Here is a 26913-nt window from a genome sequence, read left to right as displayed (position 1 = left end):
CAAGTCGATAGGAAAAGGTTAACGAGAGTTATCATAAACCTGACATACAGACAGAAGGACGGACACGACGGTTCCAAAAGTCCTGGCTCGGGCTAATTTTATCGTCACGATAATAAAATAAAATTCAAATATGTTAATATAGTTACCATAAATTGGTATTTTTGGGCTTGAGTACTGCAGATTTTGTTAAAACCTACCCACTTCGGATGTGATTTTCACATCGATGCCAACATGGAGGATTTCTGAGACATACATAAAAATGAAGAAGAAGACTTGTACGATTTTTTAAAAGAGATTTCACAAATCCTCCATGCTGGCAACATGGTCAAAATTAAGGCCACAGAAACACCTTTGTCCCTTAACAATCTTTTCATAAAATTACTTTTCATGGATGAAAAGAAATTTTACTTGAAACACTCGATCCATACTAGTAAATATTTGTATTTCTATGTTCCATTTTAAAGTGTATCCATCTTAACTTCAGCAGATTTCAGATCATAATTTGGTTGCTAAACGTACCTCGACAGTTTTAGGTCACCTGCTAAATAGAATGATCTCATAAATATTCTTAATTATCAGTCATTTAATTTCCCTTAAGTAAGGCAGCTAACTTGAAGACGATACTTTTGAGTGACATTACTGGGTGTGGAGTCATTCCAACCCACTCCATACAAAATAAAGAGGTAGCAAAGACACAAACGGTAAATTTAACTCAACTTGTGTCAATTTTCATGTGTAACGTTGGCTTTTCGTGGCATTCTGTACGACTTCCTCGAGTAGGAAACAATGTAGATTAGAAATTAACAAGTTTATGGAAAACAGTTTTCACAATTCTCACATCACGGTCCCTTGAACAGCTAATAGTTATATTTCCCACTTCTCTGTTCCTCAGTATACTGAGAAATCTTACCCTCTACGCCTATTACGTGGAGACAAGAAATTTAATTCACACTCCGTTCCGTCTCAGCGTTGACTTGATATTTATTCAAATTACGTCCCTTGATACAATCCTGAATTTGGGAAGGTGTGCTGCTAATAACAAGATAAAATTGACAAAGGCACGAAATATTTAGAATTCGCGACAATCCTACCGTTCTCTACATGGAACTTCTGAAGGAGCAAGATCTCTAAATTCAAAGTCTATGCATACACATGTGCATCCGCACTCCACAGAACACCAGAATTATGAAAAAATCTCCAACTCAATTTTAAATACTCAACGGCTTTCGTACAATCTTATTCAGTTCATGCATGAGCTTTGATCACTTTCAAATTGCACAAAATAATATTATATGTACCCTCATGCCTATACTTGCGTATGTATTTCCTCGAAGCCGGTTTTCCCCTCCTTCATAGAACTTTATTCCCCTCATTTGGCGCCTGCATTGTGTTATTGTAAAGAGGGAGAAAGTAAAAGGAAGGAAGCAAGTGAACTTTAAGGGTTAAGAATTTCCATTTAATATTCGAATTATGTCGTGAATGGATGAAGCAACCAGCAGCTTCTTATGCCTGCTCAACCCCAATCCAGACATTGCTTCACATCATTATAGATGAATGCGGTTGATGCATCGCATTCACACCCACCAAGCAATCAACCAGCCTCCCACTTCCTTCCGATTGCCTATAGTCAGTCAGCGCGAGGCAAATTTCATCTCTCACTATGTGCCTTCTACTTTATGAAATCTTTTGTCATTCAAAAATTGAAGGATGGAAAATTGGGAGGTGGGTTAGGAATGCATAAAACTATAATTTGACATTGGATTTTGTTTTCTCTTCTCTTCTCCAAGATGCACTTTCTCCAATCACTTTCTGGAGAGAAGAGATATGTATTAAACCGAAAAAGGATAGTGCACCTCTCCCCATGCGCTCGACTTTTTACAAATTTTCCTCGCTATTAACTCACTTCCGACCCTTGTCTGTCAAAGTTTTGAGAAGATCACCTTTATCATGGTTCTAACACGTATGGAATACTGACAACCACAACAGCAGGTCATCGTTGACTGCCACTAGCTACAGTTGCAGGAAGATGAATGCGGAGGTAAAAATATTGCCGATGTGATCTGATTCATGAATTTGCTCTCGAGTTATATGCGAATTCCATCTGCAGACGTCGTGCCTCTCTTATCGATCCACAAAGCATGAGGAAAAGAATAAAAATCGAAATTGAATCCTAGAACAGCACTTGAGAGCCGAATGTCCAGGTCCTCCAAGGATTGGGTAAAATGGGAAAAATATGAGTTCAACTTGAAATGGCGATAAACTCGCTATAAAACACACATATAATACAAGAACCTCGACTTTGAGGTATTTTTCAATACCTTAACCGTATGTAGACCAATTTTCCTAAATCTCCCAAAATCGTGGTACAGCAGTCGCCAACTTATTTTTTGAGCCGTTATTAAATTTGCCAATCGAATTTGTTTCGGCATCAAAGCCGTATGCTTTTGTTATGCACATTATACAACATTATGTAAGGCTATTATTGCAAAATATTTACATATCTGTACATATATATTCCCCCATAACGTGAAGTATAATGCTTGCATAATCAATCATCGAATCAATATTCCTGGTCGTCAGGTTCTCATCAAATCTTCAGACTTCAGTTATTATTAGGTTATTAAACATTTTGATAATCGTTGCAAAGTCCGTGGCAGATAAAAGAACCTTAAAAGAACCTTGGCAATCTGTAAAAGGATCGTTGGGCCATGACCATGAAAGTTACAAGCTATATTGGAAATTCACAACAACCGACAGCAGGCTGTGCGGACCTTGGCTTGCTGCTGCTAAACTGGTGGTAATCTTCACAGGGCATTGCAATACCAACATTTTATCCTTCCTATCTAAATTCTTGTTCAAGAGGGAAAGTGCTTTTCCATTCTCTCCCCATTGTAGCCAAACATTCCACCGCACAACATGCTGCCTGGCTCACTCGCTGGTCAGGGACCGGAGAAAGTCTCTGAAGGCGGCTTCTGAATGAAATAGCTTTCCTGCCGAGCTAGGTGATGGTGATCTATAGACTGGAGGTAGCAGTGGCAAACGAAGAGAGTGGTGCTGTTCTTGGGCGTGGAGGTGGAAATGTGATTTCTAACGGAGATGAGCGTGCTGGGCGAATGAGCCCAGCGAGCCCGTGTTTCGTGGCGAAAATGTGGAGGAGCGAGTCGAAATTAGAGAATAGTCTAGAGACCTCAAACCCCAAAAGGACGAGGAATCTGTTACAACCAGCCAACCAACACATCTGCTCATAATGGCTATTTTCTTCATTCTTTCATTAAGGAAACCAGAGTCGAGAACCATCTTTTATTTTGACATTTATTGATCCCACATAAAGATTTAAAAGAAAACTCATTTTCTCGTTCTTTGGCAAAAAATTTGCGTGAATTCTTTACCAATTTCATTCTCTCCTGATCTTGGGGCGGTCGGAAGTTGGGGCTCAAGTATTCGCATAGATCAGCCAGGAGCTCTTGTTTTCTCCTCGTTGATTGCAATTACGACGAACAAATTGCTTCTCGACTTGTGGGAAGTTGTCACAGCGTGTAGAGTTATAATCCAAAATTGAAATTGTCAGTTCCAACTTTATCGATAAATTAAAGTGCGTGGAGTCTTGGATATTTTATGGCTTTAATACTTTCCCTTTAATGGTAGTTCGTAGGTAGGAATGCAAATCGGAATTTGAACAAATTAATCCATATGGCAAAATTAGATCCGGGTTAAAAGTTTGGATTAGTTTTTGCAATGTTTTGACACATTTTTAACTCATGATCTAATGATGCAAGCAAACTTATGATGCGAACTAAAACTGGAGTATTATTGCGTGCATAATTACACATGGAATACAAAAATTCAGTATAATTTTTCTTAATTCATGCCAAAAACATGTGTGCATGTGCACTATTTCATGTGTAGATGTGTAAGGGAAAAGCAAACATATTTAATAATAATAATAGCGTCCATAACCTGGCTTCAACTCTTCTGAACCCTTTTGCGCTGCACGTACGTTGATCTGGTGTTGGGCTGATTCGGTTGAAATGATTTGTTTGACTCGAGAACCTTTCCCAGCAGCTTGGCTGTGGTTGCACCTGAGAAGATCTCTTCATTAGACACCATTATAAAGCTGCTGATAATTTATTCAATCTAATCTAAGAGTCATGTTAGCTATCACTATCAAAGCTTCTAAACCTGCACTTACACAGAGAAAACCGGTTTTTAATAACAAGAACAACCGGCCATGAATTTTTAATACAATTGAAATGTCGATTGTCTGTCGGACAATCTCCATCGGAATACACTGCGAGCCCAAAGCATAATTTTCGTGCTACATTTTTAAAACTTTGCTGGAAACAATTCACCTGTGTGTGTATTGTATTTTTGCAGTCAGCCAATCTCTACAATAACTTACTGTACCATTAATCATTGCATGTCGATTTTTGCTAAAAGATTGATAAAGACAGGGTTAAAACATATAGAAAAGTTCAGGTTTTTTCATATGTACAGGTGAACTCACCAAAGTAATTTATTGCAAATAAATGCGCAATGGTTCGTTATTGCACCATGCTGTTATGGTTTGCTTGGTCATATTTTATTGTTTAATTTTAAATTTTGCTAAATGATTGGTCTGTGCAGGATCGACAGAACACGTATTTTGTGACGATTTAATGGAAAGTTCATGAATTGGTCACGAAAACAAAAGTATGAAACAGTAATATATTGTTGAAGGTAAATATTTATGATGTTGGGAACGGGTATTACACAGTTTGCTAGTTTGTTCATAACAAACAAACATATTTAATAAATTCGCATGTATGTATTTGAATTTCGGAGGTGTTTGTATGCATCAGTCATTTTTAGCAAAAAAGAGGCTTCGCTGGACTCATTAAGGATATCCGACACCATGAACTAGGATCATAAATTAAATCAATAACACATTTATCTGTAGGAGCAGGAAGATAAAAATTTTAATGTCTCGATTTAATTGTGAAATTATAATATGTTAAAAATGTCGAATATACTTGCGTATAACTTTTTCCGGCTAGAAGGAAAAAGCATAAAATGTACCACGAAGCCAAACTCGGAGAAAATTACTTGGCCGTTTCCTCAATTAACTAAACAAATAGTAAAGGCGTTTGGTTGGTGTGCCAGCGTTCCATTTCCTCAGCAAGAATTACTTATTCTTATCTTAAATTGACTTGGGAAATCTTTGCTTAATGTTTTAATTCACATTTGGATAGATATGTCATGGAGTCTGCCTTAAGCAATTTCACATTTTCTTGTAATTATAATATGCGTGTTGAGTATTGCGTGTACCCATCCGCGAGAAATTCCATGCCAAATTAAATCATTATTTTATTATTATTCCATTGTCAACTTTCATGAAAGTGTATCTTTAATGTTGTGTACTTTCTGTTAAAATTGTATAATAAAAGTATAAAATCTAAGATTTTTTGTGATTGTTAATGAAACAAAGCCCGATGTACTTGTTTTAAATTGTTTTGTTTTGTATTTTTTATAGAAAGTAAAAAGATTGCCGAGTATAAACTCACGAAAAATGTAACATTCATTTTATCGCTGAATTTCCTTAAGTCAATTGGTAATCCGAAAGAAAATTTGCTTGCGCTTATTTAGAATTTTACACATTCAATTTTTGTTATAGTTAAGTTAAAAGTGCGTACTTAATATTACACTTACATATAACAGCAAATGTGTACATTCCAATAAGGACATAAATATTCCAAATTTAGTTTGAGTATCTATATAATCAAGCTTTATGCCAAATATCACGTACTTTTAACGGAAGAAAAATTCATTTTATAGCAGAGCCACAATTTCCTAATGGTCAAAATAACAGTAAAAAAAGTCTACAATTTAAGATTTGCAGTGGTATCAAAATTATTCAAGTGGTAATACGCAAGTTTTTACACCTATTTACTATAAATATTGTGCATATAAATACATTGATGTAGGATGAACACAGTGTTGCATTATTTTCCTCACAAAAGTTATCCTTATCATGTCATTTAATTATATGGCTTGCTAATGAGCAAACACTATTTCTGGATGATGATGCGTTTTTACACCCTGTTGTACTCAACGGGAATAGATCCTTTTCGTCTATTCAATCTCTCATGAAAGACGACAAATCATTACAAAGTAATTCGTAAAAACCTTAGGTGAGACTTGGTGGTAACGAGAAAATGTACATAAAAAAGTATGTATACATATTCCCAAATCTTACAAAAATAGTCCTCTAAAATGCAATCGTTAACTGTTACTTATTTATGAAGTCAAATTTATTTGTTTATAAAGTGATTAATGAAAACGAACAGGAAATTATAAAACCCAACACATTATAGGTAAATAAATGCGCATGCATACATACATATAATAATTAAAAGTTTAACAGATAATTGTGCCATTATTAAGTAATATGATCCTTCAATGCAGTTGTTAACATTTTATTAGCCCGTTAATTGCATTTTCTTTCACAGATATCTAAATCAGTATTTGTGGTATTGGCAAGAAAGAGAGGTCCACCATTACATAATTTCCTGTTTTAGAGTGTTTATTACATATAGTGGACGAGAGTGAGATAATAATGATCGATTCTCTCCATCTCTCTCGCCCAGCAGTAAGTGTACGAGTAAATAATGGTGCATTTGTATGACATAAAAATAATCCGGTAATGGCGAGTGCAGTGTGGGAAGAAGAGCAACAATCCATTCCCTATCACAGCAGCATTAATAAGTTGCGCCACAGCATTATTACTCCAGATCCGACAGAGGAAATGGCCCCGAGAATAACTCCCTGGATAATAACGCTGGATTATAAGAGTAATCAGCGTAAGTCAGTCTCTGTCATTCACATTTCGCATCCAACCGTGCACAAATGCACCAAACCAACAACTGACCCTCGGTTCACGTAAATATTCTCTCCTCCGCCAACTCTCGGCCGACCGTTCCCCATCATCACGATATTTTACATCTCGTACCCATCTTTCTGCTTGCCACAGCTGGATGAAATTATCCAAAATTAATACCAACCCAGTCCTACGATAGTCTGAAATATGTTATTTAATAATGTTGGAGTTTTTGGTTTCAGTCATTAAATTCCATGCACTGCAGGAAAACTCAGTCAGTGTATGGAATCACACCAAAACGAGACTGCGAAACATTTTATTTCATAACTATTATCTTAAATTTCGAATGAATTTACTGCTAGTCGAGTTCTGCACCTAATTTAGATGATTCATGATGGTCCAGCATGACAATATTTCTTGCCACTCACATGGGCAATGTTCATATACTCTGCTTGTGTTATTATAGGAACTTGGAGGTCCTCGTTGTATGTAACCCAGTTGCAAAGACCTTTTCTGCCACATTGATCATTTTCTATCTGGGTGGTTTACTTGCATTCCCCATTCTCTCGTGCTTGAAAATATCTACTTCTTCGCCCGGACCCGGCCAAATGTAACTTAATATCCATAACCATAATCGTAAGCATAATAGGGCGAGGGAGGAGGGGTAGCCAACTTTTGATTTCTTGGCTGTTCTGCAATGCAAAACATTCACATTGTCGCATAAAATCTCATTCATGGTACAAAACGAAATAATGCAAAAGCTACAAAAAAACAGGTAGACGGCTTTTTATCATTCATGGTTAATTCAAGGAATGCCCGCTCATTAATAGCATTACTTTGTCAGAAAAATTACGATATACGTGTAATGTCTTAAAGATGATTGAGATATTAGATGGAATATTGAACACCATCACTTTGGGAATGAACAGGCTGTGTAGCATCATCATTGTACATCTTTATTGCCATTTCCTTTTCAAATTTTAATATGTGATCATAAATTTTTCCCCGTATCGCTCCTTACCTAAATGCCTCTTGCTCCATACATAAATGTGAATTACATGCTTTCCATATCAAAGAGAAATTGAGGCAACATGTAATCTTGTACATATACATTGCACATACAAGCATGCAAGCATCCCTATGTAGTTGTTGGTTAGTAAACACAACATCCCAGCTCAAACAAGAGAAGCGGATTCCTCTCGAAAGAAGGCCATAAAATGAGAGAAAAGCAAATACGAGCGTATTCTTCTTATGCTCCTCTTTTCACGAAGCAGCGTAGTTTGCGTGAATTTTTTACCAATACATTTTCCTCCGTGAAGGTGTATGCACCACCCTACAAGGCTCGAGTTTCGGCAGAAACGGCGGAGCAGGTTTGTGGAAAATTTACCGCTTTTTTCTCCTTGTATAGAAATTCGGGGAGAGAGGAAGCGTTTTCCAGGAGAAGCAGTAAATGTCCTCTCAATGTGACTGCAGAGCTCTAAGACATTGGGGAGGGCGAGTAAGACTTTTATTCCGTGCAATTGCAATGCACCACATGGCGTCCCCCATCTTCTCCAAAATCTTTACTTTCCCTTTTATCAATTCAGCCTCTAAAAACTTTCCATCGCTCGCTCCTTCCTCTCGGTGTCTCTTTTCGTTTAATGTTGTCTCTGTATTTCCTGATTTTTCTCCTTCACTTCTTCTCTAAGGCTAAACATGGATGCGGAGGTCAACTTAGGAAACCCCAACGTTGACAACTACCATCAACAGGACCCTTTCACATGGCTCCACCCAAAGAACCAAGCCGCAAGAGACACGAAGAGCGGATGGGGAAGATTCTTCTTGTTCAAACAACACGAACTTGGAGGCGAAGTACAGTTGAAAGGAATTGCTGGCTACGTTGTGTCTTTTATGAAATAAGAAGATTGTTGGTTGGTTTTGGTTTGTTGGATGATGTGTCCGGTGGTCAAAGGAAGAGAGGAAAGGGTGATTGGAGAGAGATGAATTGAATGAATGCAACCACAAATGCTCGATGATGTCAATGAAAAGTATAAAATATAGCTTACATTTCTATATCTATAACTCCTGCTGTTTAGCAGCAACGGTAGCAGAAAGGTTGTGAATGATGCCACTTGCACTTGTGGCTTTCACGTCCATCCATTCACTACTATTTTCACTGCCTTTGACACATGATACTTTGCTCTGGGGTTGAACATGCTTTTACCTTGTTGGGTAAACGGATGTACTATTTATGCCCGACATGGACAGTGATGGACGCAAAGGGTGAAAGCGGCGTGAGATATATCGTATAGCGTATAAGTAAAATTGTGCAAGGAAATGAATGTGGAATAAACTCAACGAATTTTGATTGGTCTGAAATATCACAAACTCTAAAATTTGGTCCCTCGAGGAGAATTTTGATATTTCCTAACACATGAAAATAAACATATTTAGATAGTATTTAGTCTTGTACATATTGTGTAACACAGAATACATATTTCATTAAAATTATGCACACGTACCATCGAGAGATGGATTAACTCAAAAATACATATATGTATATATCCTACTTAATTACAGACATGTGCATGTATCCTTAGTATATAGTATTAAATAAATGCACGTGTCAGTAAGGCTACTTACATGACAAACTATAGGAAACTAATTCCCAGATTTTTACACTAATAAGCACATTATCGATTATGTTCTTACCTTGTTTCGCAAAGTTCACGTTGGCGCAGATTAAGGTGTTACAGCCACTGCAATAAAAATATTCCATTATTACTACATGTGCCCACATATATAACAATACTCTAAAAATTAACGATACAAATAACCCTTTCCTTGCCAGGGGCATGAATAAAAAATAATATTAGAATAATGCTTTCTAATTAATTTGCAAAGCATACATTCTTGACATGAATACGTGAGCATGCAACAAACAAATCCTATCCATCCCGTTGGACGATTGAGATGAAAAGCTCAGTCATAAATTACATGTCGTACAGTGGATGCAATTAGTGGATCTGCTAGCTCAACAAGGTTCTTATTTTCAACAACTCTGTAATCAACAACCAGTAGCTCATAACTAACCAGCCAGCTTCAAACACTTGCGTACTTTAATGCCAGGCTGAATGAAGTTTGTTGAACACAACACAAAACACAATGGCCCAAATTAACTAAACCTCAGCCCAAACTAAGCCAGCCAGCATACTGGTAAATATTTATCAGCTTTCTTCTATTGTTGGCGAGTATTTCTCAAATCGCTACTGCTTGGGAAACCGTAGATCGAAGTCTTGCTGTCTCGTAGCTAGCTGAAGTTTGAATTTCTTGGAGAGGAACGAAAACCAATACGTTGGAAACGCTGTTATACGTAAATATGTATATACTACGCACCGAATTTTCATTTTGCAATAAACTCCCACCATTTAGAAGACTGAAAGCCAAGACGAAGAGAAAATAGTGTGGACCAGAATGTGGAGAGGAGAGAATGTAAATTGATAATGCACTTGAAGTGCTTAAGCTATGAAGAGTCTGCATGCTTAAATTATTGCGTATTGAAAGGAGGCGAATGTTTTCAGTTTCATTGAGCAGACAGTGGACTCTTTATTCTCCAGCTCATTGTACATGCTCATTATTTGTGGCGAACTGCTACGATCTCAGCCAGTTCGCATTCCAACTCACAGCAGCATTTTGCTTCAGAATCTCCTCTTCAGACGAGACAAAAGCTGAGACTCCGCACTCCACTTCCTGAGACATGAAATATTCCCACATTGTGATTTATGCATCTTCGCGAAAGCCTCAAAATAGCGGCGAGTGAATTCTATTCGAATGACGGAGAACGATCCTTCTTTACCGTATACATGATGCCATGAAGTATCTACAAAGTTGCGTGAGATTGTGTTTCTAAAATTCAAGAAGCTCCGAAAAAAATTACTGTGTTATACTTTGTGAATAAAATATATTTCTTTATCCAGACAAACTGTTTGAGAAAGTTCAAGAGTTATAGGGCGAGCTTTAATATAGTCATCCATGTATATCCACTACTGCACAATATGTCAGTCAACTTTGTTTCATTTTGCATGAGAACTTTGGACGGGGAGATGTGAGCTCTGGAGGAGATGAAGTTGTTACAAGTTGATGATGATTACTAAGATGCGAGATGAGATGAAATGAGGAGGTAGGAGGAAAGGCTCATCACTTTATCTCCAAAAAAATAGGGGCTTAATAACTGACTATCATTCAGCCTCTCTCTCTCATCTTTGGACCTCTGCAACATCATTTACAACCATATGCATAGCACAGAGTGATAGTGGCAGGTAGCTGTTAGCTCATAAGAATAATATGGCAAGTGAGTAAGTGCAACTATTATTTACTACCAACAATAGTCCAAAGCTTTTTCGGCATACTTGGACAATAAACTTATTTTGCATCCATGTATTTGGAATATTTTATCAAACGGGTAAACATGATATTTTTATGATGTTTCAGTGTAAAAAATGAATGTATTTCTGTGAATTGACTAGCACTCATTAATTCATTCATGATTCTTGAAGAGAAAAAAATTGCTACCAACTCTGACGAAGGCGAAAGAGTACATTTGCATACAAACAACTGCAACCTGGTTTGTTACTAAAGGTTATACCCTTTTAAAAATTAAACCTGAAAAATTTTGCTAATGTGTGTTGTGTCCCACTCACAATTTAGAAACTGAATAGAGTAGTAGGTCAGGCCAGACTAAAGAATTGAAGGAATCGAGAGTGTAATGAGTATGCCCTGAAGGGGGCTGGCGATTAATAAATTTTAAACTACACTGCTTATACTGCAACTTTTAATTCAGATATTTAAAGTTTATTTGTTTATTTGTTTTCTAAACTCAAATGTCATTTGCAACGGTTGATTTATAACCTCTGCAGACTCATATCCTGCTTTGCACATCGAAATTATTATTGATTGCTTCTGTAATATTTATATTTTGCATATAATTTGTTCGAGTTTCAAGTAACTGAATATTTAATTAAATAATAAGCTTTAAATAGTTTTTAAATTCGAAAAATTGTAAATAATATTTAGTCAAAATATGAACTATTTATAAGCAGCAATTCTTTCGGTTGTCCAATAAATGCAAATTTGTAGTACGCCATCCGTTTTTATTTCTTTTTAAAATATCATGTACATCTAACTTTTGTCCACCCTTCTGCTCACTCTTCGTAGAGTTGTGTAATGCACGGCATCCAAGAGTGGAAATAAATGCACGACGAACGAACCGGAGAAACAAGGGAAAAGTTTCTCCCTTTCCTTTGGAGATTATTGCAAGAATTTTCAGAGTCAGAGGGTAAGATGATTGCATTGCACTTTCCCTCATTCCTCGTGAAATTGTTAGTTCACTTCCCACTCTTGGATAAAGCGTCTCCTGTGCAACTTGCCCAAAAGGAATTGGTTGGAGTTGCTCTCCATCTCGAGCATTGTATCCCAAAGTATTTTTCGAGCTGGATCAATTCGAGCGCATGTGTTGCATACAGTTGTCCAAGTCCGCCAGGCAGGCAGGACATGTTAACTTGGTGGTTCTCAAGGGGAAAATATGACAGGCCAATATTAAGTGCATCTGACTTATCCCGCCTACCATCGCCAAGTCTTCTTCATCTTGGTGGATCATATAATCAATGAACAACGAATTCGTTCAGGGTACGCTTGACAAGAATCGAATTAATTCGATCGTCTCAGGTTAGGAAAGCAAGAATTCTCAAAAAAAGCTTGCTTTTATTGCAGGACTAAAGTGTGTGGGACGCAATACGACGTATAATATGTTGCCATACGTCGTAATATATTGCAGGCATACTAAAATAAAACCGACATAAACCATAAACCGAAAATAATGAGAAAATGTCATATAAAAAATGTGGAAGCGAGAAAATTATGTATCATGATGAACCACTCACACATGCCAACCTATCCACCATGCAGTTTGGGAGGAGAGGGAATGGAATGGAGATTGGGACATGGGAAGGGAGGGCGAAGATGCTTGGATCAAGCCAAGGAATAAATGACCGAATCCAAATGATAAATTTACCAAAGTCAAGAATCAATTTGGGATAGATTACTGCCTCTGCTACCAGAAACCAAAATAACATCACACCTACAACACTGAACCAGAGTAGGTGGGAGAACGTACGATGAGCTGGATCTGTTCCCTCTCCAGAGTCCAACCAAGAAAGTGGTATATTCTAGCCAGTTGTGTATTGATTCGTTATTACACTCAGTACATGGAATATGTTAAAATTCAATAAAAATTAGCAAACGATTTCCACTTGTAATTATTCCCTTGTAATTGCATGATCAAGTTTGATGAATAATTCTTGCGGAAACTGCATTTGCACAAAAATTAATCAGCGCAATTAATTGCTCTCTTATCAGATAATAGATAATTCATTGGAAATCTTTATCTCTGTGCCATTTTTTCTCACCCGGCTGTACACGCATAATTTTTTTTCTCGTCGTTGAAATTTTTTGTAAATTTCAAGTCCACGCGTTCGTGTGGGGGAAATAGAAGTTAGCGTTTTTGTATACGTAATGAGAGAAATTGTAGCAACCTTTCAAGGGTTGATTTAAATATCAGAACGCATTTTTAACGCTGCCTCGAAGAGATTTCAATAAGGTAGCTTATTTTTACAACTTAAAAATTGGGAGGATTCGTATTCGAGCTTGTGAATTCCCAGGTAAGTAAAAACCATGAATTCACCGCTGATTCCTAGACTGACAATGTAGCAATTTGACTTTTAAAATGTTGTAACTTGTGTTCTGGGCCTGTCTTTTTGAAAAAGAAGTACCCAAATACCTTAACCATTACGCTTTCGGCACTCAATTTGTAGTAAAATTTACTGTCACGAGTATGAAAAGCAATTGTTCTCCCCTTCAGTTATGTATTCTCATAGCTCCCACAAAATGCATGTGACAATGGCATACGTCCGTTATCTAAAAAGGACGTAAATATTTCGAGTACACTTTGGAAAAAGGGAGGGCGATATGTTCTATTGCTTATTCAACCCAACGAAAAAACGACTGAGCAAGTTCTCTTGAGCCACCAACCAATTTTACTGCGGGCGAAAATGACTTTTCGGCAATTGTACCAGCACGTTGTAATTTTATCACTTGTTCAATTTGCATTCCTAGAACTGTCCACATTTTTAGTAGAATTTCGATATTTGAATTCTTTCATGACAACATTTTGTGCTTCCGGCTATGTGGCCACAGTTGCAATTCAACTGCTCAAGAACAAATAGTAGCAATTCTGTAAATGCAGAACTGAGATGTCCCTGTGATGGCTGACAATCAATAGTTGATGGCATTCAATTTTTGGGCAAATTGTTGGACTCGTATTTATCATTCATATTATTTTTGTGCTCCATTGAAGATATCATTTCGGGTTATAACATTACATAATTATTTATAATTTTCTGATAATCTATTGAAGGGAAAATTTTACGAATTCTGTACTTAAAAAGTGATTTCTATTAGTTGGATATAATGGTGCAATTTATGAGATGGGTCGATACACACGCACAAGGAGATAGAGAGCAGAAATGAGATGATGCACTCCTTGTTAGAGCTGCACAAATATGTTTTGGCAGCAGTGAGTGAGTAGATTTTTTTTCAAACAAGGAAACTTCTTTGAGGATACGCACTATTTTTGCTGCAACTGCACCACTAAGTGAGCCGAACACGGGATTGATGAGATTGGATTACTGGGAGAAAGCGTTCTAAGTGAACAGTGAAGCCAGGAAATGCAGGCAACTTCCTCGTTTCCATATTCTGTGAACAGGCAACAGAGAGACGTCTTCTCCAGTACACGCAGATCCCTAACCACTGGGCTCGGAACCGTAGTAGAAAGTGATGGAAGTCTCCCACAAGACCAGGAACTGGATATATAGTTGGTTGCAAACTTTGCCAAGCACAGAATAAAGACCAAACTGGCGATGGTGAGTTTACTTGTACGCAATAAGGTGACCAGTCTTTAGGGAGTGGATGATACATGCCAACACAATTTCCTGCTTAGCAATTCACACCATGTAATTTTTACCCGGTATACTTTTAAATGCTACTTTTTACGTTTATACGAAAATGATTTCTGAATTATTTCTGAATTACATAATATAGCTGGGAAATCAACCTATACACAATAATAGTAATCGCCACAACTCACGCCATAAGTTGAACGCCAAATATGTACGTATGTGCACATGTAGCTTAACTCCAATAAGAAGTTAGGAACTTGGATTCGACACGAGTTTGTGCATGTACGGACAACCAATAACCAATGAACACATAACAAAATTTACTATTCAGAATACGACGTTTCACCCCTTCCAACTTGAAAATATGCGTGTTATTAAATCTTCTGAATACAGCGGTACACGAGATCTGGATCACCTTAGATAGCAGGTCTCGCTCACTTGGTTCGTCGGAAGGATGGTAAATTTACACTTCAAATATATCCTTTGGCGAAAAGAAAGCTTCCGAAACCACAGAGCTGCAGCAGGTAAGGAGCTGAAGGCATATGCTTTTAGGAAGCCATGTGTAAAATGTATTGTGTCAGGATTTGCACTCTATTTTATAATCGGAAACTCTGCGGCATTCACACATCACAACAAAAATCCTCGGGAGGCTTATGTACATCTCTATAAAAAAGTTTAAAATAACATTTGCAGCCATCGCGTGTAATGCAAAACCTCAGGAGAAATATTCAAATCGTGTAGTCTCATGCATCGCCGAAAGACATTATTAAAATCTTAAATTTTACACCACATCGAATTCTGAGATATGCATATATGGAACGAAATGGAGTTTTGTCATTTTCCACTTTTGCTACAGTTTATTATAAAATTTCCTATTTCATATGGATTTTACATTTCCCCAAGACAGCAGCTGGTGCACATTATTCTTTCAAAAAAGGAGGGACGGAAGAAAGATGTTGAGCTTATTTTGTTGTTGGGAGACTCGGCTAAGAGAATCGAACGAACAAATTTATTATTCACCCTTTTCTGCTTTTGATCTCCAGCTCCAAATCAGAATCTACTTTGATGCTTACTTACCTGGCATGCTACTCTAAACTCAAAGTAAGCTGCACACACACTCCAATACATATTGATAATTTGTGGTAAATCCGATTGAATAGCGTGAATTTTAACTTTACATATTCTGTGCTTTGATGATGGAGTATAAATCATCAAAGCTGCACAACAGAACCAGCGGAAGAGCTGCATGCAGTGGGGCTTACGGGACGAAATGTATCGAAGCGTAATGTGAAGTAACCATCGGGTGCAAACTTGAGACCAAATTCGTGTGAACTGGATTCCACTCTGGTGAAAGTTTGATTTATAGTTGAGAAATCACTACGATTAGGAAGTGGTTTGGTGTGCATTCGGTTGTGCTAAATTTGAGGCAAATTTTGTTTAGCGTATAAAATTGTTGAGGCGTTTCCTCACCGTTCTTACAGCACGATGTGATTTCTATAATAAAAATAACTTAACATGAATTTCGAAAATGTAGTAAACATGTTTTGTAATCTCTTGAAACACGCACGACACATACGACCAAACTATCATCTTTGCATATTTACATAAATGCATACACATATATTTGTAAGGATATTGCATTGTAGTTATATCCGGAGTTTACCATCACGCTTAATTTTAGTCTAGTTATTGAAAGCACATATATATGTATTATGCACAATTCTGAATACATGTAGCACATTTCAATTTCCTAAAGACCGAGTAAACTAAAAGTTGTGGTTAGTTAAACCCAAGAGAATAAATTTCCAAATTACTTACAATAATTATTTTGACTCATTGTTATAAAGATGAGCAACAGAATTGCAAGAGATGCTTGAATATGTGCTACTATTACTTGACTATTTTAAATTCACTACGCAAAAGCAACATGTCAATAAAATAGACACTTAATTGTTGGTTTGGGGAGTAGAGGAAAGAATCTGATGTTACTGGGTTGAGAAAACCTCTATTCGGATAGTGTTCTAAAATCACAATTTTGTCCCTTACAAAATTTTTTTAAAGTATAGACAATCTCATCTAATCCCTTACTCCTAAAATTAATGCAGCATTTCCCCTTTTCATGGACAAACTTAATTACTTTCAACTATTCCGGTCTATTCCACGCATGTCGGTAAATGTCAAAATCTTATTGCACGGGGAAATTAAAGTGGACGATGAATGAAAATATTCTTTTGTATTGAAAGGAACCTGTTGCGACCATGGAGTGGTACATATCATCAAGTTGATTCCGGGCGAGGTCGGTGCACTCGCCATTTAATCTTCATCATTGACATCATCACCGTGCCGGACGGACGAGACCATCGGAGCGAGCGAGTTGTGAGAGATTGATCCAGAATCGACAAGCTCGAGGTTCGATATATTGCAGAAAAACACGTTTTGGAAGTGGACCAATTCAGTTCATGTGATATGGATGTGATGAAACAAAATATTGGCGCAAAAACGGTTGAGTGGAGAAACAAGTGCGTCAAGTGGTGTGGAGTTGACGCTGCGTGAGCGAGAACAAAAGCCAGCCCCATTTTGCATTCTTAAAGTCGATATTATTATCTCTTGAGCTGGTTCTTTTATACTTGTAACAATGCAGGAGGATGGAAAAAGCAGAGGCTGCGACGCTTTACTCACATCTCGTCAGAAGATCAGAGAATTTCATCCCATATTTCTCATCCCTGTGTTTTGTGTACCCACTCGCTCTCTTTTCTAAAAGCCAGCTCCACAGGAGTCCAAGCATGTAAGGAAAGCTCATTTGTCTCATGTCCAACACCACCATCCACTTTACGCCATGCTTTTCTTGCGAGATACCAGCTAAACTAAGTGTGGAATTGGATAAAATAAAATTTTGTCGTCCCGAATAGTTGCAGCACTGCCTGCCCGCTGCTCCTTCCTTGGATCCTTTTGTCATTATCTCTTCTTCCTCAACTAACACCCTTGTTTTTAAATGTAAAACCAAGTTAAAGTCTCTTCACATGCGATGCTGACATATGTATTTGACATTTTGAATTGGGATGAAGCGAAAACCTGGCTTTATTTTTACAACAATCACTTATTGCCTGGAGTCTCAGTAGGTCACTCATTGTTAGTATATCAATCCTGCCAACATCCATTTCAGTTTAGTGGGGCGGTGTAAAGATTTTATGTACATACTTATTTTTCAGCCTCCGTGTACAATTTTTGTAATAAATGAAGACCAACGATGCCAACGGATTGTAACGAAACGTGGTCAACTTAAACAATTTTGTAATGACAGCAAGTGACCCAGCCACATAATTACATCATTCTCAATGAAAAATTTGACGTACTTTGCAGAAACGCAAAAATATGTCGAAATTTTAGTTGTATTTTATAATTTCATAACCAAATTCTAGCATAATTTAATACTAATTCAATGTATTTTGATACTATGCTTCGAGTTTTATTCAGTAGGATTCGGCCGTCACTTTTTGATCAAGCATCGTATTTGGTTTATTTTCTGTGAAAAAAAAAGTTTTAAACCCCCTCCAATGGATTTCAAAGAAAGGAAAAACCAATTTTTGTGGAGCTGCAACAAGACACACGACCCACGGAGCAAATCCTATTCGCTTTCTATCCAAGAGGATTATGGCCCAGATCTCTCCACACATCTTCACATCCATTTATAAGTCTTTGGAGAAAAGAGCTTTGAAAAGAAAAGAGAAAAATGAAGTGAACTTTTTTGGTTTGACATTGTCCCCTTTCACCTTTCACCGTCGTCCCAGGGGCCCACACAGAAAGTGTTCAACAGTCCTCTCATCCAATTTTGCCCTAGCGTGCGAAATTATGACATGGAAGAGAAAAGTCGTGTAATGTTTAATTTACTTTCTATTATGTCAACGGATTTTGTCTACTTTCAGGGCGCCCTACCTCATTGACAACTCGTTGATTTCATTGATATCCAAGTTATCAAGTTTTATTGTTGTTTGTGTAGCTCTAATGATTCGCCGGCGTTAGTTCATAAATAAGATGTATGTACATGTAGTTTGCAGTAATCATAAAGGATGTTGTAGAGCACGGAATTATACGCAATGTCGGTTTTTGTCCGTAGGATGAGGTTGCAATTAATGATGCGCTTGTGTGTTTCATCCAATTTTAGGTAGTCATTAGTACACATGCACATTGGCCGTAAGCACATGTCGCGAAGCTGTCCCTAAATATTGTAGCATAAAATGAAAGTTGTTAATATTTTGCTTTCCCGACTCATCTGCCCCTGCGTAACATGCCTGCCTACCTTTATGTACATCGTTGATTTTCGCTCAAATTTCCACTCCCAAGGCCTTAATGTGCATTACAGAAAATGCTTAAGCCTCTTCAGTATTCGGGCGGTAATGAAATTTCAACTATGAATAAATAAGTGGGTGTTACAAGGCTATTTAGTATAGATTGCTGTTTCTCGCTATAATAACCTTCAGTCTCGTTAAACTTATTTCTCCTCGTTCCTCTCGTATGGCTTGAAAATTCTGGCTTCCTGACATTCATTCTCACTTGTACGAATTGCTCATAAACTTTCCTCCGTCCTCAACTCGCCGCCAGCTATCCTGTCGCAATCTCAGATGAAGAGTGGACTATCGTGCGTCGGCTGGTGAAAAGTTGCAGCTCACTTTCGTGAATAGAGGGAAAGTAAAAATTGAGGGTTTTGTAATATATAGCGTAAAATTCTAAATGTAGTACTCATCAGAACCCAAGTGATGTTGGTGCTACAAACTCTCAATCTGAGGAGCCTTGCTAATGAATCACTGGGAAAACATTACCAGAGGCGAAAATCGTAGCTTTGCCTCCTCTCTCATCTCTCTCCTCCCGTACATGAAGCATGTCGATGTTTGATCTTTTCTACTCAAGCAAACTGCTTACCAGGAACAGGAGACTATGTATTCGTCAATCTGATACGTACACCCATGTCAAATTTGAAATCCTCGTCCTGGCAAGTGGGTAGCTAATTTGATGGTGTTGCTTATACCTCTCCAAATCACCTTTCCTTATTTGCCTTGCATGGAGCACCAACTATAATAATTTCTTACGTAAGGGTTCTTTGTTTATTGTGTAAAGTAAGGAACATGGGCTTCCATCACGCATAATTAATGAAACCACCAATTATTACTTGTACTCGTCGGGCAGTTGGCAGTAGTGGCGATGTTGCTTTTGCGCGACGTGATGATGTGGATGCATTGTCCCTACAAAGTCAATAGAAATTAATAGAAGAGGTAATAATAATGAGGAGAGGAACCAAAATGGAAACAATGCTCAAACTCTAAGCAAATAGGATGCTGTCCAATTGAATCGCTGGTATTGAGACGTCAAATATTTTTTACTTAACGAGAGAGTATGTAAAATTGCATTAGTAAATGCAGCAGCTTGGGTAAATTTATTTTGAATTCTATTGTGTTCACCGTGCTACGACATGTAAAATATAAATACGACTGGTCATCAAGGCGGTTGTGAGCTGGCCGGCAAATTCCTTCCTGTTGAAAGCATATCGCTGGTTACTTGAATATTGTAGTTCTTTTATGCTCATTTTAATTAGCACATTGACAGCAGTGAAATTAAATCATCCCCCTTTTCCTAACCAAACTATTGGTACATTGACACAACACAAATGCCAAACTGTAATTCAAATCCAAGTTGAGTTTCATCATTTTCATGAACTTTGAACTTTGAAACTCCAAATTTTTATTGGAGTTAGAGAAAGATGACGTGATATAATAATCAGACTATTCAAATTAAAATACATAATCATTAGTGTAGTAATTTTCACAAAAATGTGTACGTTTTTAAAAATTAAAAAGTATTTCATATATGTCTAGGTATGTAACGTCCAAAAATCCTGCCGTGGGAATCATTACATTCTAGGTATTTAAAATATATATTATGCATGTACTACGGTTACATACTTATTCATAAAATATTTTGCTTTATGAAACTTGACACTGTGATTTCCCTCCCCGTCAAAGACACGTAAAGCATAATATTTTAACTACAGCACTACTTTTCATTTTATACGTAAAGATCGAGCAACCATAAATGTTGAATCAGGAATGTTATGAATGTACACATACTTGAACCAGACCATTGGTGTGCACTATCCTCCAGTAGATGAAATTATTAATATTAATTGGCCCTAAAGTTAGTAAACTAACTAACAAGACTAGATGCTTGGGTTTAATGGGCTTTTTATGATGACAGCATAGTGATTTGCTAAAGTTAACGTCCCACAATTATATTTCCAGTGAATTAAAATTGTCGTATTCTTCATATCGCAAATTACAGTTTGTTTTTTTTACGTTTTTTTTATATTCCACTCTGCACATCTATAAACCAGACTTAAAAAAGTATATTAGCACTGGATATGTTGAACTCATTAACCGACGTTTAATTGGTGCTCCAAACTGCTGGAAAATAATCTCTAATTGGAGTTCCCAATTTTATTCTCGCTTTGTATTAACGACGTCAAATTATGTAGGGAAAATAAATTTGTTTTCAAATAAGTCAAGCCTCAACTTCTTCAAATCAAATTATGTGGTTATTTATTAAAAGTACTCAACTGTCAACTAAATGAGTGTCACGCTACGCAATCAACATAATCCAAACGTCGTTAACACATCGTTGAGATTTGTATGTATCAGTAGTACACAGTGTTTGGTATACACTTGTGTTTTTATTTTTGGTTTCCCATTCGCTGCAATTTCTAAGAGCACAGGATACAAGATATAATTCCTGATTACATGGTACTCTAGCTGGGCCCATAAATTCTACTCTAGAAATCCCAAAACAAAAAGAATTTTTAATCTAAACTTAAAAAGTGAGCAGAATGTATTGCTGAGAGACTTTAGTTATGTAAAAGTATCCCCCCAGTGCCCACTTTGGGTTTTATTTCCCCAAAGTAATTGTAAAATGAACAAGTTTTATCACAAACTCATTAAAGTTGTAAAATACTAAAAGTTGTACGAGTCGTGAACATACAGGTGAAGTAATTGCACTGCGAATTCTGTCATGTTTGTACAGATTAATTAATTTGTGAGCATACTCCTCCGCTACGTTCACCCCACCATCTTGCTTCCATACACGGTTCAGATTCTACAAAATTGCTCAGGATAATAAATAACGCAACACCATGTTTCAAGATTTAAAACAATGTCCAGTTGGAGTGAGTGTGTGTGGTAGTCATGTTTTATATGTTCATCTCAATAAATAATTTACATCTGTTTCAACCAACTATGGTGGTTGCATAATAATTTACTGCCAACAATACCGACACAAGTCAACATCCACACATCTCTGCACACTCGTAATTTTCAATTTTGAATGAGGGCAGCGAATTTCACACCCAATTTTATTCCTATGCGGTGAGAAAGGCCAGAAACTGCTTGTGCTACGATATATAGAGACGACTGGCGTAGAGTTTAATCGGCATTTGAGACCAGAGCGTTGTAAATGTAAATCCTTCCTTCCTGATGAAATTGATTCGCCTTTTGTATGAATGCGCAGTGCAAATAAAGTGGTGAAACCCGTGCTACAACAGAACCAGCAGAGCCACACCGCATATGTCAGTGGTTTAATCCCTTCCATTTTATTTTAATAAATCTTTAGTAATAGCACAACATAGCTGATTTTATTAATGCCAAGAAGATGCAAGCCAGTCGTCCTTCCTTCCTTCCGTATTCTGTGACTGACTGCAACTTCTGCATTAAGTAAATAAATTAATCCGGTCCTGTCAGCTTGGAATTATAGGCGTTGACCCTCATCATGAACAAAATTTAACGAAGCCTTCCTGAAGTAACACTTGCCGCAACATATACTTACGTTTGCCCTTTTAATCCGCCCACTGTACCAACGAATTTAATAATACAATTCGAGCAGGTTAAATTTTGGAAATAAATCAACGATTAAAGTCGCGAGCTGACTTGATGCTGGAACTGGATGGGACATAGGAGCACGAGGATGAAAGTCTAAAGCAGCATCAAGGGAAGGTATATCCATGCGTATGGAGAAGGCAATGGCAGAAACGGCCGTGCGGCGAGTGACAGTTCAGTTCGCGTTGTGTTTATAAAGCACATTTTAAGCAAGAATTGTCACCAGGCAGGCACAGACGACAACGACAACCGAAGGCGAAGATTAAATTAAAACCAGCGTGACACAAGCTGAAAAATTTATAATGAATGGGTTGGCGCAAAGTTTTCCTTTATGAAAAATGAGGAAGTTAAGAATATACGACGAACGATGATGAGATTTAACCTAGATTTTGTTGATCTTTTCACTAATAACGTCGGGATTAGGCACAGAAGGCAAATTCCATTTCTTCATCCTCGTCATCTTGCAGCAGTTCATTTTCATACTCGTATCTTATTGCTGCTACGACATCAGGAGACGGGACAGATGGTGCCATGACCATGGCCTTGAATTGTTCTACATTATAATAATTATAATATTATATATTAAATAATTATAACTAAATAATTATAATAATTATTTAGGTTATCCTTGTCTTAAGACTTAAGACTTTTTGATTGCTAACCTGCAACGGACGCAACATAAGCGGAAGAGGAGACAGAACGGCCGACACCATTTGATGACGCAACAGCTGGAGCACCACCAGACGGAACGGAAGCACGAACTTTCTTGGGAAATGTGCAATCACTGGTTAAATAATAAAAACTCATTTAAAGGGAATAATGAAATCGCTATAATGACAATTTAATTATTAATTACCTGGCCAAATGTCCCTTCCTCCCGCAATGATAACATTTTCGCTTTTCTGTAATTAATGTAACAGGTAGTTATGAGAAAAGAAATAATTTTTAATAAATTCGACTAACCAATACCGCCCCCACTTCCTCGTCCACCCCTATTTCCTCGTCCGCCCCCATTTCCTCGACCACCTCCTTGTCCCCCATTTCCTCGGCCACCTCCTCGTCCCCCATTTCCTCGTCCGCCTCCACGTCTTCTACCACCACCAATTCCTCGTCCACCACCCCATCCAACCGACTCAACGGTCAAGGTGTACCCTTGACCAGGAAGAAGAGTAATGGGTAATTGGAATCCACTCATTCTGAAATTTATTTTTATAATTAATCTTTGCTAACCTAGCTTTATTGTATATCTACGTAAATGGATAATCACTCGCCTCGACCGGAAAAGACCAACAACGACGACCAGCGACGACGAAAAGAATAAGAATCTGGAGTACGCTGCTCTGCGACGAGATGAATTGCTGGAATGAGAATAATAATTAAAATTTATATTCGTAATTATTCTTTGCTAACCTAGCTTTAAAGTATAATCAAATAAATGGATAATTACTCACCTTAACCAGAAACGGCGACGACCAAGACCAAAGACGACGAAGAAAACGAATAAGAATCTGGAGTACGCTGCTCTGCGACGAGATCTTCTGCTGAAATGAGAATAATAAAATTGCTTTTTAATCATCTATCCCACATAATGAATTATAAATTAATTTAATTGCGAAAATTCCGTAAAATGGCGAGGTCAAGAGAAAACGGCAATCGGCAAAAACCTTCAACCTAGATGATAGAATTGGAGGAAATATTACTTAATTTATCTCGTGTAGTATTTATTTTAATGTCAATTAATTAAATCTTACTTATTTAGTTATTTTCCAAAAATTTGTCAGAGTTTACTTGTGCAGCTGAGTTGAGCGAGTGAGCGAGTGAGCGAGGGAAAAGAAATGCGAACGTATTCTCAGCAGACAACTAGGAGAATATTCTAGAATATTCTAGAATCGCATTTCTTTTCCCTCGCTCACTCGCTCAACTCAGCTGCACAAGTAAACTCTGACAAATTTTTGGAAAATAACTAAATAAGTAAGATTTAATTAATTGACATTAAAATAAATACTACACGAGATAAATTAAGTAATATTTCCTCCAATTCTATCATCTAGGTTGAAGGTTTTTGCCGATTGCCGTTTTCTCTTGACCTCGCCATTTTACGGAATTTTCGTAATTAAATTAATTTATAATTCATTATGTGGGATAGATGATTAAAAAGCAATTTTATTATTCTCATTTCAGCAGAAGATCTCGTCGCAGAGCAGCGTACTCCAGATTCTTATTCGTTTTCTTCGTCGTCTTTGGTCTTGGTCGTCGCCGTTTCTGGTTAAGGTGAGTAATTATCCATTTATTTGATTATACTTTAAAGCTAGGTTAGCAAAGATTAATTTGTAATTACGATTCTCATTCCAGTAATTCAAATCATCGTAGAGCGGCGTACTTTGGATTTTTAGATGGTTTAGTCGAGGTCGATTTCAATTAAGGTGAGTTGGGATCAATTAAAACTGGGTTAGCAAAGCATAATTTTATATAAATTGGGTTTTTATTCACAGGAAAATTTACCAAGTCGTGTGTTCCGACGTCAAGTCGTAGAGTTAGTTTAGTTTTATTTTAGGTTAGTTTATATGTAAAATATTACTTAATTAAATATAAGTCTTAGAATTAGTGAATATTATTTAAGTAAATAAATAATAAATAAAACTGCTGAGTGCGGTTTGTCACAAAATCAACTGCTTTTTGTGCGGTTAAATAAATTGCTGCTTAGTGCGGTATAATAAATGATTGCTTTGTGCGGTTATCAATAAAGGAATTTGTTTTCCCAACATGTCTGAACCCAAAATACAGAAATTGGATATCAATGATTCTGTTCTTCATTATCATTCTTGGAATGCTAATGGAATTGATGAGGTCAAGATTAGATGCATGATGCCCATTTGGGCAGGAAGTGATTTAATTTTCATACAAGAGACGAAATTGAATCCATCCGACGAGCCAAAAATCCAGGCTTTGGTTCTTAGCTATGGCTTTAACGCTAAGTTCCACAGTGCTTTAAAGGGCAAATATTCAGATTACATGAGCTATGGAGTTTGTGTTTTTTCAAGAAGGGGTCTTGATGTAGGTTATACGAGTATGAGTAAAAGCTTTCCTGATATAACCACGCAGAATGAGGAAAGGCTAATGGTGATTAACGTAAGGCATCCAGTTAATGAAAACAAAGAAATTTATTTTGTTAATGTTTATCTCCCATGCAATCATAGTAATGATAATGCAAGAGATATTGAACGAGAAAATTGGGTTAGGACAATCGGCCAATTTTCCGACAAATCGAAAAACAGACATGTTGTTTGGCTCGGAGATTTCAATATGATGAAGTTGAACACTGATTTAGTTCCAACAATGACATCATCAGACCCAAGATGTCTTTTTTATGACAAATGCATAGCCAAATTCACGGAATTCAATTTCGGGAATGTGTGTAGCAAACTATGGCCAGATGAAATTTTCACAAGATTTGCGCATGGCTCGAGCAAGACTTATAAATCCAGATTGGATTATGTAATAATTTCTCAATCTATGAGGAAGTTCAATTTTATGGTCGAACCCTCTTATGATGATACAATCATGTATCTGAGTGACCACATTAATTTAAAATGTTCTATTCGTTGTGCATCAGAAGAGCATCCAAACATTAATGATGCCTCAAAAATTGAATGTAAACTTCCTGATTTGAACGACATCAGGATTAGAAATTGTCCGTATTGCACAAAAGAGCTAATTTCTATTAGCCCTTCAGCATTAAATAGACATATTATGGTTCACACGAATGAAAAACCGTATAAATGCGAAAATTGTGAGTTTCGAACCAATACAAAGGGTAACCTCTCTCGACACAATGAGGTATGCAAAGGTATGCACATTCCCGGTATGCACACTCCTTTCCATAGCCGCATTCAATATTGTCCTGATTGCCCGGCTTACACTCCAGTTAATGAACAATATATGGAACATAGAACAATCTGTACAAAGAAAAAGGCAAAATTTAATCCTGCCGCAAAGTTTAGTTGCTTAAAATGTTATTATACAACTGACAGACGGTTTGATTGGGATAGACACCAGCAATCTGAAAAACATAACGCTGAGCAAATATTGGTATGGTATTTTTGCCTTCCCTGCAATTTCTGTACAAGCCGAACCGATCATTTCACCACCCACAATG

The 26913-nt window shown here is 37.1% G+C and overlaps 1 protein-coding gene across 2 annotated transcripts in view; it reads right to left on the bottom strand.

Annotated features, from left to right (window-relative positions):
* Positions 1–26913, bottom strand: part of LOC110863665 (semaphorin-2A) — a 176517-nt gene that overhangs the window by 133909 nt on the left and 15695 nt on the right. For both annotated transcript variants that reach the window (XM_022113024.2, XM_022113027.2), the window contains exon 2: positions 9545–9591. The gene's annotated coding sequence lies outside the window, so the exon portion shown is untranslated. The remainder of the gene's footprint in view (positions 1–9544; positions 9592–26913) is intronic.

The sequence above is a fragment of the Folsomia candida genome, unplaced genomic scaffold, assembly GCF_002217175.1.
Source record: "Folsomia candida strain VU population unplaced genomic scaffold, ASM221717v1 Fcan01_Sc001, whole genome shotgun sequence".
Classification (NCBI taxonomy): Eukaryota; Metazoa; Arthropoda; class Collembola; order Entomobryomorpha; family Isotomidae; genus Folsomia; species Folsomia candida.
Note: the sequence above shows the minus strand (reverse complement) of the source record. Positions and strands in the feature narration are given on the sequence as shown.